Consider the following 17726-nt stretch of genomic DNA (forward strand, 5'->3'; position numbering starts at 1 on the left):
CAGAGGCTGTGATGTACAGTGTCAGGTAGACAGGAGGTGTTGAGGGCAGTGTTGTCATGGTATTCAGTCACACACATAATGATATACAGACAGCCACAGGCAAGCAGCTAATGCATACAGAGAACGGGACATGACCAATAAGCAGGCAGGACACTCAGGGGTGGGATCTGACTATAAGGGGCAGCACGGTAGCATGGTGGTTAGCATCAATGCTTCACAGCTCCAGGGTCCCAGGTTCAATTCCCGGCTGGGTCACTGTCTGTGCGGAGTCTGCACGTCCTCCCCGTGTGTGCGTGGGTTTCCTCCGGGTGCTCCGGTTTCCTCCCACAGTCCAAAGATGTGCGGGTTAGGTGGATTGGCCAGGCTAAATTGCCCTTAGTGTCCTAAAAAAATAATGTTAATGGGGGTTGTGGGTTACTGGTATAGGGTGGATACGTGGGCTTGAGTGGGGTGATCATTGCTTGGCACAACATTGAGGGCCGAAGGGCCTGTTCTGTACTGTTCTAATTCTAAGAAAAGACACGAGGCACTCACACTCCGCCTCTTTCCACTGATGAACATCTAGAGAGTCAGTCAAAGGTGTTGTTACAATCTCACACCTCCACCACGTGGCTAAGAGCTAGTCTGGTTCAGTCAGACAGAGTAACCACGCTTAAGTTAGCAGAGAGTCGAACTCACAGAGAACTGCTAACTGTGCTATTAGTTCAATAAACCTGATTGAACTAACTTCAACATCTGGAGTATCTTTCTGATCTAAGTTGCATCCAGTTGCAGCCAGTGCTAGACCAGTGTACCTAACACAACATGATACCAGGAGACTACTAATTTAAGGTGGCTTACCGCAGTCCGTTCCGTGACGACCAACAAGTGTATCCCGGCACCATGGAGAAGAGTGTGCAGGCCATCTCCCAGAAGCAGCGCCTCAGCATTGAAGACAGCGGCCATCTCGCGTGCTTTTCCGGAGCCCCACGCATGCGCGATGCGAAAGGGATAACGAAGCGGCCAACACCCACACTGCGCAGGTGCAGACATCTGCCGACTGCACTGCGCATGTGCGACGACGTACACCGCGTCACGACGCCAACGCCATGACGTGCCCGAACTGCTACAACGCCCACTTAAAGAGACACTGCCCTGCAAGAGGCAGGCGATGTTTAAACTGCGGGAAGCCGGGACACTATGCAGCCTTGTGCAGGTCTGCACCACCAATCAGGGACCAGCACTCCCAATTCAGACGACGGCACGTCCAGAATGTGCAACGACGATTACAGGATTCTGCCAGATCGGATGCACATCTACATTTCTGCTCCGGCAGCACCACAGGCACCAGCAACCCAACTCTGCCATCTCTTTCGGAGATCGGATCCAACTGTACCCATGCAAAAACCAAGAACGGATACAGTGTACGCAGCGCTACAAAAAAAAGTCCGCGGAAACCCTAACTAACAGGAAGTTACATGTGCATCCAAACGCAATGTAACCCCCATTCTGGAACAGAATCAAAGTCCATCGTGCAGTCAAAAAATAATGGAGAGGGCTTCCGGTTGCGGCTATGACCAGCTAAGTCGCACATTTGGCAGCTCCTGCGACAAAGGTGTTTAAGGGCCGATTGGAGGGCCCCGACGGTACTGTAAAGACGAATCCCGGTGGGGGAAGGCTCCCTGAGGAGAGTGAGACCAACTTTATGGTCGGTACTCGGAGTGGGGCGACAAAAAAAGCGGCAGCAGCTCCCCGAAAAAAGCGGGGGAAGAGGACCAAAATGGCGGCCGGTGGCGCACTAGAAGATTGGAGAAAATGGGCGGAGGAGCAGCAGGCCGCTCTCCTCCGGTGTTTTACGGAGCTGAAAGTGGAACTCTTAGAGTCTATGAACGCGACGACCACAAGGCTGATGGGGGCCCAGGCGACCCAAGAGGCGTCGATAAGAGAGCTGCAGCAGGAGATGACTGCAAGGGAGGAGGAGGCCACGGTCCTCGTGGGAAAGGTGGAGGTGCACGAGGCGCTCCACCTGAAATGGCAGAGCCGCTTTGAGGAGCTGGACACTCGAATGAGGCGGAAGAACTTGAGGATCCTGGGCCTAGCAGAAGGCCTGGAGGGGCCTGATCTCCCGAAATATGTAGCGGAGATGCTGAGCTCCCTGATGGGAGAGGGGGCCGGTCCATCGCCTCTGGAGCTGGAAGAAGCATATCGGGTCATGGCTAGGCGGCCTAGGGCGAACGAGCCCCCGAGGGCGGTGCTGGTGCGATTCCAGCGTTTCTGTGATCGGGAGAAAGTGCTGAGGTGGGCCAAGAGGGAGAAAAGCAGCAAATGGGAGAATTCGACGGTGCGGATATATCAGGACTGGAGTGCGGAGGTGGCAAAGCGGCGGGCCCGGTTTAACCGGACGAAGGCGGTGCTGCACGCAAAGAGGATCAAGTTCGGAATGCTGCAGCCAGCGCGCTTGTGGGTCACCTACAAGGACCAGCACCATTACTTTGAGACCCCAGAGGAGGCATGGACTTTTGTTCGGGAGGAAAAGCTGGACCTGAACTAGAACTTGGGAACGCCGGCGGTCGAGGCCGCCCGAGTACCCTTGACTGATCAAGTGGCCCATGTCTTTCTTAGGCCAGGTCGGAACTTGGTTAAAGTTGATGGATCGTTTGGTTTCTTTGAAACTTGTGTTATGGGGGGTTTCTTTGTTCCTTTTTGTGTGCCTCTTCCCGTTGCCAACTTCCCTTAATTACTGTTGTTGTAGGGGGGGCTTTTTTACTGTTTTTTGATCTGTTCTTTAAGGGTTATGGTTACTGTTCTGTTCGATGGAGGGTGATGGTTAAATACGTTATTATTGGGTAGTTATTTAGTTATGCAGGCATAGTTATGTATTTATGTATTTATTTGAGATTTGTTATTTATATTGTTATATTGTTAAGTTGGGGAGGCGGGACGGGGGGGGTGCAAGTTGGTTATGCGGGTTTTCTTTTTCTCTTTTTTCTTCCTCTCGTTTTAAGGGGGCTTTTTTATGGGCTTGGATGGGGACGGGGGTGGAATTGAAGATGGCGGGGTAGGGTGTGGCCGGGCGAAAGCGCGGGCTTTCCCCTGTTTCCCGCACGCGGGACGGAGGAAGGGGGAGGAGAGAAGAGTGGGGTGTGGCCAGCAATGGCGGCTTTTCCCGCGCTGAAGCGGGGTCAGAGAGGGATGGCAAGGGGGGGGGGGGGGGAGGCCCCTCCCCCCCCACATCGGGAGGAGTCGGAGTGTGGCGGGGCAGCCGGGTCAGCGAAAATCAGCTGACTCTCGGGAGTACGATGGTGGATACACCGCGGCTAGGAGGGGTCCTAGCCAGGGGGGGGGGGGGGAAGGGGGGTTAGGGGGGGGATACCGGGTTGCTGCTGGAAAGGCCGAGGACGGGAAGGGAAGAACGGGAGGAGAGAGGGGGGGGGGGCCATCGCCATGGGGAACGGGTCAGAAGGGGAGGGTCGACCCGGGGCGAACAGGGGACAGGACATGGCTAATAGACAGGGGAAAGGGACAGGTCGCTCCGCGACCCGGTTGATTACTTGGAACGTGAGGGGGCTGAATGGGCCGGTCAAGAGAGCAAGGGTTTTTTCACACCTAAAGGGACTGCAGGCGGATGTGGCAATGTTGCAGGAGACTCACTTGAGAGTAGTAGACCAGGTACGCCTGAGAAGGGGGTGGGTGGGACAGGTGTTCCACTCAGGCTTGGACGCAAAGAACCGGGGGGGTGGCGATTTTGGTGGGAAAGAGGGTGTCGTTCGTGGCGGCGCAGGTGGTAGCAGATAAGGAGGGTAGGTACGTGATGGTGAAGGGTAGGCTGCAGGGAGAGAATGTGGTGCTGGTGAATGTGTATGCCCCGAATTGGGATGACGCGGGTTTTATGAGGCGCCTGTTGGGCCTCATTCCGGGTCTGGAGGCAGGGGGCCTGATCATGGGGGGGGACTTCAATACAGTGCTCGACCCTGGGCTGGACAGATCGAGTTCCAGGACGAATAGGAGGCCGGCAGCGGCAGAGGTGCTAAGGGGGTTCATGGAGCAGATGGGGGGGGTAGACCCTTGGAGATTTGGCAGGCCAAGGGCGAGGGAGTATTCTTTTTTCTCCCACGTCCACAGGGTGTACTCCAGAATAGACTTTTTTGTACTGAGCAGGGGGCTGATTTCGAGAGTGCAGGACACGGAGTACTCGGCCATTGCGATTTCGGACCATGCACCACACTGGGTAGAGGTAGAACTGGGGGAAGCACGGGACCAGCGCCCGTTGTGGCGCCTGGATGTGGGGCTGCTGGCGGACGATGAGGTGTGCGGAAGGGTCCGGAAGGGCATTGAGAGATATCTGGGCACGAACGACACGGGCGAGGTGAAGGTGGGGGTAGTCTGGGAGGCCCTGAAAGCAGTGATCAGAGGAGAGCTGATCTCCATAAGGGCACACAGAGAAAGGAAGGAGAGGCAGGAGAGGGAGAGACTGGTGGGGGAACTTATAGAAGTGGACAGGAGATATGCGGAGACACCAGAGGAGGGGCTGTTGAGGGAGCGGCGCAGTTTACAGGCCCAGTTTGACCTACTGACCACTAGGAAGGCGGAGACGCAATGGAGAAGGGCACAGGGCGCGGTCTATGAGTACGGGGAAAAGGCGAGCAGGATGCTAGCACACCAGCTGCGCAAGCGAGATGCAGCCAGAGAGATTGGGGGAGTGAGAGAGAAGGGAGGGAACGTAGTGCAGAAGGGGCAAGAGGTGAACGGGGTCTTCAGGGATTTCTACAGGGAATTGTACCGGTCTGAGCCGCCCAGGAGGAGGGGGGGAATGGAGAACTTCCTCGATAGATTGAGGTTCCCAAAGGTCCAGGAGGAACGGGTGGAGGGGCTGGGGGCGCCGATAGAGCTGCAGGAGCTAGTTAAAGGGATAGGCCAGATGCAGGCGGGGAAGGCGCCGGGGCCGGATGGGTTCCCGGTGGAATTTTATAAGAAGTATGTGGACTTGGTGGGTCCAGTGCTGGTGCGAGCCTTCAATGAGGCGCGAGAGGGGGGGGTTCTGCCCCCGACAATGTCACAGGCCCTGATCTCCTTGATCCTGAAGCGGGACAAAGACCCTGTACAGTGCGGGTCCTACAGGCCTATCTCCCTCTTGAATGTAGATGCCAAACTGTTGGCAAAGGTCCTGGCAACCAGAATAGAGGATTGTGTGCCAGGGGTAATCCATGAGGACCAGACGGGGTTCGTAAAGGGACGACAACTTAACACAAATGTCCGGAGACTGTTGAATGTGATTATGATGCCAGCAGTGGAGGGGGAGGCTGAGATAGTGGTAGCACTGGATGCGGAGAAGGCATTCGATAGGGTGGAGTGGGAATACCTGTGGGAGACGCTGGAACGGTTTGGGTTTGGGGAGGGATTTATCAAGTGGGTGAAGCTGCTGTATTCGGCCCCGATGGCGAGTGTGGTTACAAACGGGAGGAGGTCAGAGTATTTTGGGCTCCATCGAGGTACCAGGCAGGGATGCCCCCTATCCCCCTTACTATTTGCATTAGCGATTGAACCGTTGGCGATGGCACTGAGGGGTTCAGGGGGGTGGAGAGGACTGACAAGGGGAGGGGAGGAACATCGGGTATCACTCTATGCGGATGATTTGTTGTTATATGTGGCGGACCCGGAAGGGGGAATGCCGGAGGTAATGGAAATACTAGCGGAGTTTGGGGACTTTTCGGGATATAAATTAAATGTGGGTAAAAGTGAGGTCTTTGTGATACACCCGGGAGATCAGGGGGAGGGAATTGGGCGGCTCCCCTTTAAGAGAGCAGTAAAGAGCTTCAGGTACTTGGGGGTGCAGGTGGCAAGGAACTGGGGGACCCTCCACAAGCTGAACTTTTCAAGGCTGGTGGAGCAGATGGAGGAGGAGTTCAAGAGGTGGGACATGGTACCGCTGTCGCTAGCAGGGAGGGTGCAGTCAGTCAAAATGACGGTCCTCCCGAGGTTCTTGTTTCTGTTTCAGTGCTTGCCCATCTTTCTCCCCAGGGCCTTCTTCAAGAAGGTAACTAGCAGCATTATGGGCTATGTGTGGGCACATGGCACCCCTAGAGTGAGAAGGATTTTCTTGGAACGGAGTAGGGACAGGGGAGGATTAGCGCTACCCAATCTTTCCGGATACTACTGGGCGGCGAACGCATCGATGGTGCGCAAGTGGGTGATGGAGGGGGAGGGGGCAGCTTGGAAACGTATGGAGAGGGCGTCCTGCGGCAATACAAGCCTGGGGGCGCTAGTAACGGCACCATGGCCGCTCCCCCCCACAAGGTATACCACGAGTCCGGTAGTGGCGGCCACCCTGAAAATCTGGGGGCAGTGGAGGCGACACAGGGGGGAAGTGGGGGGTCTGATGGCGGCGCCACTGAGAGGGAACCACAGATTTGTCCCGGGGAACACTGGCGGGGGATTCCAGAGCTGGCACAGGGCGGGCATCAGGCAACTGAGGGACATGTTCATAGAGGGGAGGTTTGCGAGCCTGGGAGAGCTGGAGGAGAAATTTGAGCTCCCCCCGGGGAACACGTTTAGATACCTGCAGGTGAAGGCATTTGCCAGACGACAGGTGGAAGGATTTCCCTTGCTTCCCGATAGAGGGGTGAGTGATAGGGTGCTGTCAGGGGTCTGGGTCGGAGAAGGGAAGGTCTCGGACATCTACAAAATAATGCAGGAGGTGGAGGAGGTATCGATAGAGGAGCTGAAAGACAAGTGGGAAGCGGAGCTGGGAGAGCAGATAGAAGATGGGACATGGGCGGATGCCTTAGAGAGGGTCAATTCATCGTCGTCGTGCGCAAGGTTGGGCCTCATCCAATTTAAGGTGCTGCACAGAGCCCATATGACGGGGACTAGGATGAGTCGGTTCTTCGGGGGTGAGGACAGGTGTGTTAGGTGTTCGGGAAGCCCTGCGAACCATGTACATATGTTCTGGATGTGTCCGGCACTGGAGGAGTTCTGGGAGGGGGTGGCGGGGACGGTATCGAGAGTGGTGGGAACCAGGGTCAAACCAGGGTGGGGGCTAGCGATTTTTGGGGTTGGGGTGGAGCCAGGAGTACAGGAGGCAGGGGAGGCCGGAATATTGGCCTTTGCGTCCTTGGTAGCTCGGAGAAGGATCTTGATTCAGTGGAGGGACACAAGGCCACCAAGTGTTAACACCTGGTTAAACGACATGGCAAGCTTCATCCAATTGGAAAGAATTAAATTCGCCCTGAGAGGGTCGGTACAGGGGTTCTTCCGGCGGTGGCAGCCCTTCCTTGACTTTCTGGATCAGAGATAGGAACTGGAGGCCGAAACAGCAGCAACCCGGGGAGAAAGGGGGGTGGGGGGAAGGGAGGGGGGGGGGGGATAGCAACGAAGGGAGCACGTCAGCGGGGGGTCGCGGGCAATGACTGCCCGAGGCCATCGGCAGAAAGGGAAAAACGGTTTGGTTGCTAGACTGGTAGCGCGGGGGGGGGGGGGGGGGGGGAGGGTGGGGGGGTGCGCGCGGGGGAGGGCGTGGGGAGGATTTTCCAGGGGGGATTTGTTGTGTTATAATTTAAGATGTAGTAGGGGTAAATGTTTGTATCGAAAAATTTCAATAAAAATTATTTAAAAAAAAAAAATAATGGAGAGGAGCGGCAGCAATAGGTCACTGATCTAATTATTGGCAGAGAATTGCCACCAATAGCTACCCAGTTATCTTAATTTCCTCCACAGATCTGTCCTTGGGCCCCCTCCTGTTGCCCTTGGTTGACATCATCCAAAAACGCAGTCCGTTTCCACATGTCTGCTGGAGACACCTAGCTGTACCACTCTCTCGACGGTGGCACACCAGTTAGCACTGCTGCCTCACAGGACTAGGGAAACTGGTTCGATTCCAACCTTGGGTGACTGTATGGAGTTTGCACGTTCACCCCGTGTCTGTGTGGGTTTCTTCCGGGTGCTCAGGTTTCCTCCCCCAGACCATGCTAAATTTCTCCAAAATGTCCAGAGGTGGGGTTGCAGGGAACAGGTGGGGAGTGGGCCTAGATTAGGGTGGTCTTTCAGAGGGTCGGTGCAGGCTCGATAAGCCAAATGGCTTCCTTCTGCACTGTCAGGATTCTACAATTCAGGGGCAGCATGGTGGCGCAGTGGGCTAGCCCTGCAGCATCACGGTGCTGAGGTCCCAGGATGGATCCCGGCTCTGGGTCACTGTCCGTGTGGAGTTTGCACATTCTCCCCGTGTTTGCATGGGTTTCGCCCCCACAACCCAGGGAACAGAGAGATCTTGGGGTTCATGTCCACAGACCTCTGAAGGTTTCCACTCAAGTGAATAGAGCAATGAAGAAGGCCTATAGTGTGTCAGTGTTTATTAACAGGGAGCTTGAGTTTAAGTGCCGTGGGGTTATGCTGCAACTGTACATGACCCTGGTGAGACCACATTTAGAGTATTGTGTGCAGTTCTGGTCACCTCACTATCGGAAAGACGTGGAAGCATTGGAAAGGGTGCAAAGGAGATTTACCAGGATGCTGCCTGGGTTGCAGGATGGGTCTTACGAGGAAAGGTTGAGGGAGCTGATGTGTTGGGTACTCTGGATCTGTGAAGACTGCATTTACCCAAGCAGTAACATAGACAGGCTACCAACACTAATAGAAGTACAACTCTATTTTATTTAACTAAGAGCTGTTAAACATACTTGCACTGTGGGTCGACACTATGTTAGATTGACTGAAGACCTATGCCTAACCTGACCAGCCGATACTGCTAGCACATGGTAGATGTTTGTGCTACAGACTGCGAGCTCTGTCTGTCTCAGAGACTGCATCCTGAATGAGCGGGAAAACTAGTGCCCTCTGGCTTTATAGTGACCATGCCCTAACTGGTGATTGGCTGCTGTGTTGTGTGTGTTGGTTTGTCTTGCAGTGTGTCAGTCAGTGTGTGTCTATGCACCATCATATACTTATGTGTATATTATGACATCCTCCTTTTTTTTAAAAATGTGTGTGTACGTGGCAATAAATAATGTAGTATGTGAATGTTCCTGACTATGTGGGGCATATGTGATCATATTTACAGGACTATATACATAAACTCTAATCTATTTACATATGAAAGTGTCTAGTGCAGATAGACAGTATGTAACACAAAGCATAACGAGAATAACAGTATGTACATACCAGTGAGTTAATAAACAAGGTAACGAAACAATCAGTTCATGAGTTCAAAGAGTCCATGAATTTAGGCAGTTCATAAATTCAGTCTCTGAGGTGGGCGACAAATTCTGGTTGACCGCCTCAAGGGTGGGTCAGGGGCCGCCTGCTCTGGAATGGGTGGGACTGTGTCAGTCTCAGAGGGTGGCAGTACGAAAGGGAGATCTGCAAACTTTGTGACGGGCTCGTCCTGAGGGCGAGGCAGGGCATGACGATCTGGCGGCGAGCATGGAAGGAGTCGTAGTGCCCGCCTATTTCGACGAAGAAGAGAGTCATCTTGTAGACAAACCAAAAATGACCTGGGGGCCACTTGTCTGAGTACCACAGCGGCGGCGGACCAACCACCTTCAGGAAGTTGGACACAAACCTTGTCATCAGGAGCCAGAGCAGGGAGATCCATGGCACGAGCGGCGTACTCAGATTTGTGTTGGGCCCGAGACAACTGCATTCGACGAAGGACAGGAAGGTTGTCCAAGTCCGGGATATGAATGGCTGGCACCATCTTCATCAACAATTGAGCCAGTGACAGGCCAGTGGACAATGGAGCTGATCTGTAAGCAAGTAGTGCAAAGTAAAAGTTGGATCCCGCATCGGTCGCCTTGCACAGGAGTCGTTTGACAATGTGCACCCCCTTTTCAGCTTTGCCATTGGATTGGGGGTAATGGGGACTGGATGTGACATGCGTGAAGTTATATTGCTTGGCAAAATTGGACCACTCCTGACTGACAAACACGGGCCATTGTCGGACATGACCATGAGCAGGATGCCATGGCGAGCGAAGGTTTTCTTGCACGCACAGATGACTGCTGTCGATGTGAGGTCGTGTAGCCTAACTACCTCCGGGTAGTTAGAGAAGTAGACCACTATGAGCACGTAGTCCCGGCCTAGTGCATGGAACAGGTCGATGCCACCTTGGTCCAGGGGGACGACACCAGCTCATGGGGCTGCAAGGTCTCCTTTGGCTGAGCAGGCTGGAATCGCTGGCATGTTGGGCAGTTGAGAACGGCATTGGCAATGTCCTGGTTGATACCAGGCCAGTACACTGCCTCACGGTCCCGCCGGCGGCACTTCTCCACCCCCAGGTGACCCTCATGGAGCTGCTCAAGGACGAGGTCCCGCATGCTGTGCGGAATGACGATCCTGTCTAACTTTAGTAGAATTCCATCTACCACCACCAGGTCATCTATGATGTTGTAGAATTGAGGGCATTGGCCCTCGAGCCATCCGTCTGTCAGATGGCACATGACGCGTTGGAGCAGAGGATCGTTGGCTGTCTCACGACGAATCTGGATGAGTTGTTCATCCGTGGCGGGTAGATTAGATGCGGCGAACGCCACCTGAGCATCAATTTGCCACACGAAGCCCGACGGGTCGCAGGGTGTGGTAACAGATCGGGAGAGTGCATCGGCGACAATAAGCTCCTTACCCGGGGTGTAGACGAGTTCAAAGTCGTACCGCCTGAGTTTAAGGAGAATGCATTGCAGGCGTGGTGTCACGTCATTAAGGTCTTTTTGAATAATGTTGACCTGTGGTCTGTCTCGACTGTGAACTTTGGAGTCCATAGACATAGTCATGGAATTTGACGACTCCGGTCAGAAGGCCCAAGCACTCTTTTTCAATTTGCGCATCGCGTTATCTGGTGGGCGTCATTGCACGTGACGCGTATGCGACAGGAGCCCATGAGGAGGCGTCGTCACGTTGAAGGAGCACTGCTCCAATGCTGGACTGACTGGCATCCGTGGAGATCTTTGTCTCTTTGGCTGGATCGAAAAATGCCAACACCGTGGCCTTGGTCAGCTTCGCCCTGAGTTCTCGCCATTCCTGTTCGTGGGCGGGGAGCCATTGGAACTCGGTTGTCTTCTTGACCAGATTCCGGAGAGCCATGGTGTGGGAGGCGAGGTTAGGGATGAACTTCCCCAGGAAGTTGACCATGCCCAGGAAGCGGAGGACCGCCTTCTTGTCCTCCGGTGTCTTCGTGGCATTAATGGCCGACACCTTGTCAGCATCTAGCTGCATGCCAAACTGTGAAATGTGGTCTCCGAGGAATTTAATTTCTGTTTGACCAAAAGAGAATTTGGCTCTGTTGAGGCGGAGGCTATGTTCATAGATTCTTCGGAAGACGAGTTCGAGGCGATCAATGCGCTCCTGTGGGGTGGTAGACCAGACAATGATGTCATCTACATATACGCGAACCCCTTCGATGCCCTTCATCATCTGCTCCATTATTCTGTTGAACACCTCCGATGCTGAGATGATGCCAAACGGTATCCGTTTGTAACAATACCGGCCAAATGGGGTGTTAAATGCGCAGAGCTTCCGACTGGATGCATCAAGTTGGATCTGCCAGAACCCCTTGGATGCGTCTAGCTTGGTGAAATATTTGGCGCGAGCCATCTCGCAGGTGAGTTCTTCACGCTTTGGTATGGGGTAGTGTTCCCTCATAATATTGCGGTTGAGGTCCTTGGGATCAATGCATATTCGTAGTTCGCCGAATGGTTTCTTAACACACACCATGGAGCTGACCCAGTCGGTTGGTTCTGTTACTTTCGATATGACACCCTGGTCCTGGAGGTCCTGCAGCTGCTGCTTGAGGCGGTCCTTGAGGGGTACCCGGCGAGGTGCGTGTACCACAGACGTGGCATTTGGTTTTAACAAGATTTTAGTGTATGGGAGTGTGCCCATGCCCTCGAATACACCGTGGTATCGGGTGATGATGTTCGTCGGTTGTGTTTGAAAGTCGGCGTCCGGAGATGAGGAAACATCAGCGGGTGACAAGGAGTGAACCCTTTGGACGACGTTTAGGAGCTTGCACACCTGAGCACTGAGTAGGGAAGCTTTAGTGGATTCCACTATCTCGAAGGGCAAGGTGGCCTTTAATAAACGGTGCGACACCACAAGCTGGCAAGAGCCACTGGCAGCAATGGCATTGCCATTACAGTCCAGAAGCTGGCAGGCGGATGGCAGAATGGTAGGCTTGACATGGAGGCTTTCGAGGTCAGACCTCGCAATGAGGTTGGCTGAAGCGCCGGTGTCCAGCCGGAATTGGATGCGAGATCGGTTGACCGTGAGGGCCTGTTCTGTGCTGTACTGTTCTGTGTTCTATGATCCGGGCAGTACAACGGATCCAGAGGACGAGTGCCTGGAGTCTGCCTACCAAGTGGGCATCATTACCACACATGAATATGCCACACCTAACTCATCTCGCATTCAGTCCATCCTCGCTGTGGATTCGGAGGATGAATGGCGTGTGGTGATGGAGGTTAACCGCTGCTCCATCCAGTTCAAGCTGGACACAGGTGCTTCTGCCAACCTCCTCTCACAGGCAGACTTCAAACGCATCAAGAAGCCCCCCAAGGTCCTTCCAGCTCCTGGACTATAACGGTAATGCCATCACAGCACTGGGGTCCTGCCATCTGCTCGTCTCCAATCGGAGTACCCATGCAGGGCTAAGGTTTGAAATTGTCAAGCCGGACAGGCATCCCTACTGGGCGCGCATGCCTGAAAAAAGCTAAACCTGGTGCAGCGGGCTTATTCACCGACATCCTCCAACGTGGATCTTCAAGCTGGCATTGACGACATCCTCGCTCAGTATCCAGATGTGTTTGACGGGATGGGCACTTTGCCATATCGGTACAAGATCTTACTGAGACCTGATGCCAAGCGAGTGGTCCGTGCACCACGCCGGGTCCCGGCTCCGCTGAAGGAGCGCCTGAAGGAACAGCTCAAGGAGCTGCAGCAGCAGGGGATCATTTCCAGGGTAACAGAACCGACTGACTGGGTCAGCTTGATGGCGGTGGTTAAAAAACCCTCTGGAGACCTGCGCATCTGCATTGATCCCAAGTATCTCAACCAGAATATAATGCATGAACACTACCCCATCCCGAAGTGGGAGGTACTCACCGGTCAGATGACACATGCAAGGTTTTTCACCAAGTTAGATGTGTCACATGGATTCTAGCAAATCCAGCTGGATGAGTCCAGCAGAAGGCTCTGCATCTTCAAAACACTGTTTGGTAGGTTCTGCTATAACCGTGTGCCATTCGGCATCGTCTCGGCATCGAGATATTTCATTGCATCGTGGAGCAGATGATGGAGGGCATAGAAGGGGTTTGTGTGTACATGGACAATGTCATCATATGGTCCATGACCCCTGAGGAGTATGTTTCCTGTCTCCAGCATGTATTCCGCCGTGTCCACGCCAATGGCCTGAAGCTGAACAGGGCCAAATGTTGCTTTGGCATGTCGACACTCCAGTTCCTAGGAGACCAGATCTCTTTGCAGGGCTGGTGCCCTGACGCAAACAATGTCAAGGCCATCACAGTCATGAAAGTCCCGGAAGACAAGGCGGTATTACGCTTCCTGGACATGGTCAATTTTCTGGGCAACTTCATCCCAAACATGGCCTCACACACCACAGCCCTCTGAAACCTAGTGAAGAAGTCCACTGCCTTCAAGTGGAAGGCGGCCCATCAGGCAGAGTGGTTGGAGCTGAAAGCCAGAGTCACCACTGCACCCGTATTGGCATTTTTTGACCCAGACAGAGAAATTAAAATCTCAACAGATGTGTGCCAGGATGGCATCGGTGCAGTCCTGCTGAAACGCGAAGACACTTCATCCAGGGCATCGGTTGCCTACGCATCAAGAGCAATGGCACCCACCGAACAAAGGTATGCACAAATCGAGAAGGAATGCCTGGGCCTTCTCACTGGCATTCTCAAGTTTCAGACAAAGTCTACGGCCTGCCGACATTCACAGTTGAGACGGATCACAGGGTCCACATTATCCACAAGGACCTCAATGACTTGACGCCTCGGTTGCAGCACACCCTCCTCAAACTCAGATGGTATGACTTTGACCTGGTCTACACGCCTGGCAAGGGGCTCATCATTGCCGATACACTGTCCCGCTCCATCACCATGCCTAATGAACCACTGAACGTCATCCGGCAAATTGAGTCACAGATTGAGTCACAGGTGCAGCTGTGTGCTAGCACCCTCCTGGCATCTGATGAGAAGGTGATTCGTATCCGTGAGGAGACAGCCGAAGACCTCTTCTTGCAGCGCGTTATGCAACACCGTGCCAATGGCTGGCAAAAAGGGCAGTGCCCTCAATTGTCCAATGTAAAGGACGACCTGACGGTCATTGATGGTATCCTCCTCAAACTGGACTGGATTGTAATTCCACACAATCTCCAGAGCTTGGTGCTCCGTCAAATCCATGAGGGCCACCTGGGTGTGGAAAAGTGCAGATGCAGAGCCAGGCAGGCTGTCTACTGGCCCGGGATCAGCCAGGATATCGCGAACATGGTCCTTAACTGTGCGACCTGTCAACGCTTCCAGCCAGTGCAGAGTAAGGAGACACTTCAGCAGTATGAAATCGAAACCTCTCCATGGTCCAAGGTTGGCATCAACCTCTTTCATGCAAATGGTTGTGATTACATGTTAATCATTGATTACTTTTCCAATTACCCTGAAGTCGTGAAGCTCTCAGGCTTCACATCTCGGACCATCATCAAGGTCTGTAAGGAGACGTTCTCCAGGCATGGTATCCCACTCACTGTCATGAGTGACAATGGCCTGTGCTTCAGCAGCCATGAATGGTCTCTGTTTGCCCAGTCGTATCAGTTCAAACATGTCACTTCCAGCCCAAACTATCCACAGTCAAAAGAAAAGTTGAGAAAGGGGTGCACATAGTGAAGCAGCTGATCTGCAAGGCCGAGGATTCTGCGTCTGACATCCACCTTGCGCTGCTTGCGTACAGGGCGACCCCACTGTCCATTGGCATGTCGCCGGCTCAATTCCCGATGAACATGGACTTGCGAACGACACTTCCAGCCATACACGTGCCCAACCTGGATCACCTCCGGGTGCTGCAGAAGGTGCAGCAACTCCGAGACCGGCAAAAACAGGGCTATGATGCTCATGCCACCGGTTTGCCCGTGTTATCCCCGTCAGACACTGTTCGGGTCAAGATCCCTGATGGAGGCTGGTCAGCTCATATGTTGTGCGTCTGGCTGATGGTTCTGTTGTGCGACTGAACAGACGGGCACTGCGCAAAGTTGCCTGCCCGCACACATTTTTCTCCGTTTCCTTCTGTTGTTTGGCCACCTCCTGATACCTCGACTGGCGAGGCCACCATCAGACTTCAATCCCGCCCATCGAGGCTCTGTCGTCCCCACCACCACCTCTCCGGCGGTCGACCAGGATCAGATGCAAGCCACAGAGACTGGACTTATGAACATTTGTTCTGTTTGCTATATTGTTCTTGCATTAGACAGCTGTTTTCACATGTACATATGTTCACATCCACTGCATGTATATATGTTAATATTGGCCTATTCTTGTAAATACGCTCACATATGTCATCCAAACATTAAAAAAAAGGGGAAATGACATGATATGCAGCCACACACATAATGATATACAGACAAGCAGCTAATGGACACAGAGAACAGGACATGACCAATAAGCAGGCAGGATACTCAGGGGTGGGATCTGACTATAAAAGACACGAGGCACTCACACTCCGTTTCATTCCACTGATGAACATGCGGAGAGTCAGTCAAAGGTGTTGTTACAATCTCACACCTCCACTACGTGGCTAAGAGCTAATCTGGTTCAGTCAGACAGAGTAACCACACTTAAGTTAGCAGAGAGTCGAACTCACAGAGAACTGTGCTAACTGTGCTATTCGTTCAATAAACCTGATTGAACTAACTTCAAGGTCTGGAGTACCTTTCTGATCTAATCTGCATCCAGTTGCAGCCAGTGTTAGACCAGTGTACCTAACACAACATGATACCAGGAGACTACTAATTTAAGGTGGCTTACCTCAGTCCATTCCGTGACGACCAGCAAATATTTCCCGGCACCATGGAGAAGATTCAGGCTCCTCACCAGCTCAGGACCTTCGGCAGTCTCAGTGCCAACTGGCGGATAGTCTAGCAAAAGTTTCTTCTGTACATCGAAACCTCAGACCTCGAGGGTGCGTCTGATGCAAGAAAGATCGCATTTCTCCTCTCAACAGCAGGTGATCAAGCCATCGAACTCTTCAACTCGTTTAACTTTACTGAAGGCCAGGACAAGACAAAGTTTCAGACCATCCTGGACAAGTTCGATAGTCACTGTGAAGTGGACACCAATGAAATCTTCGAGCGCTACATATTCAAACAATGTCTTCAAGGTAAAGATGAATCTTTCAATGCCTTCTTAACTAGCCTCCGCCTGCTAGCGCTGTCCTGCAACTTTGGTGATATTGCTGAATCCATGATCAGAGACCAAATCATGTTTGGAGTTCACTCTGGTCCTCTGAGAAAGCAGCTCTTACAAATCAAGCATATGACCCTGCCAGTCGCGATTGAAACATGTACAGTGCATGAGCAGGCAAGAAAATCGATATTCCCATTACAAATCGGCTGAAAATGAGAAACTTGTCTCCCATGAGGCACTGAGTGTGCAGGCCACCTCCCGGATGCAGCGCCTCAGCATTGAAGACAGCGGCCATCTCGCGTACCTTTCCCGGAGTCCCACGCATGCGCGACGCGAACGGGATAATGAAGTGGCCGACACCCACACTGCACAGGTGCAGACATCCACCGACCGCACTGTGCATGTGCGACGATGTACACCGCGTCACAATGCCACGTCAAGGTCTGGAGTATCTTTCTGATCTCAGCTGCATCCAGTTGCAGCCAGTCTTATACCAGTGTACCGAACACAGGTGTCAGGGTAACAGTGGGTGTGATGGTCAGTGTAAGGGTGGCAGGGGGTGTGATGGTCAGGGTGACAGTGGTTGTGATGGTCAGTGTCAGGGTGACAGGTGGTGTGATGGGCAGGGTGACAGGGGGTGTTATGGTCAGTGTCAGGGTGATGGGGGGGGCGTGATGGTTAGGGTGACAGGGGGTGTGATGGTCAGTGTCAGGGTGACGGGGGGTGCGATGGTCAGTGTCAGGGTGACAGGGGGGGTGATGGTCAGGGTGACAGGGGCGTGATGGTCAGTGTCAGGGTGACGGGGGGTGTGATGGTCAGTGTCAGGGTGACCGGGGTGTGATGGTCAGGGTGACGGGGTGTGATGGTCAGTGTCAGGGTGACGGGGGGTGATGGTCAGGGTGACGGGGGTGTGATGGTCACTGTCAGGGTGACGGGGGTGTGATGGTCAGGGTGACGGGGTGTGATGGTCAGTGTCAGGGTGACGGGGGGTGATGGTCAGGGTGACGGGGGTGTGATGGTCAGTGTCTGGGTGACGGGGGGTGATGGTCAGTGTCAGGGTGATGAGGGTGTGATGGTCAGTGTCAGGGTGACAGGGGGGTGATGGTCAGTGTGAGGGTGACGGGGGTGATGGTCAGTGTCAGGGTGACAGGGGGGTGATGGTCAGTGTCAGGGTGACAGGGGGGGTGATGGTCAGTGTCAGGGTGACAGGGGGTGATGGTCAGGGTGACAGGGGGGTGATGGTCAGTGTCAGGATAACAGGGGGGGTGATGGTCAGTGTCAGGGTGACAGGGGGGGTGATGGTCAGTGTCAGGGTGACAGGGGGTGATGGTCAGGGTGACAGGGGGGTGATGG

The sequence above is a fragment of the Scyliorhinus canicula genome, chromosome 1, assembly GCF_902713615.1.
Source record: "Scyliorhinus canicula chromosome 1, sScyCan1.1, whole genome shotgun sequence".
NCBI lineage: Eukaryota > Metazoa > Chordata > Chondrichthyes > Carcharhiniformes > Scyliorhinidae > Scyliorhinus > Scyliorhinus canicula.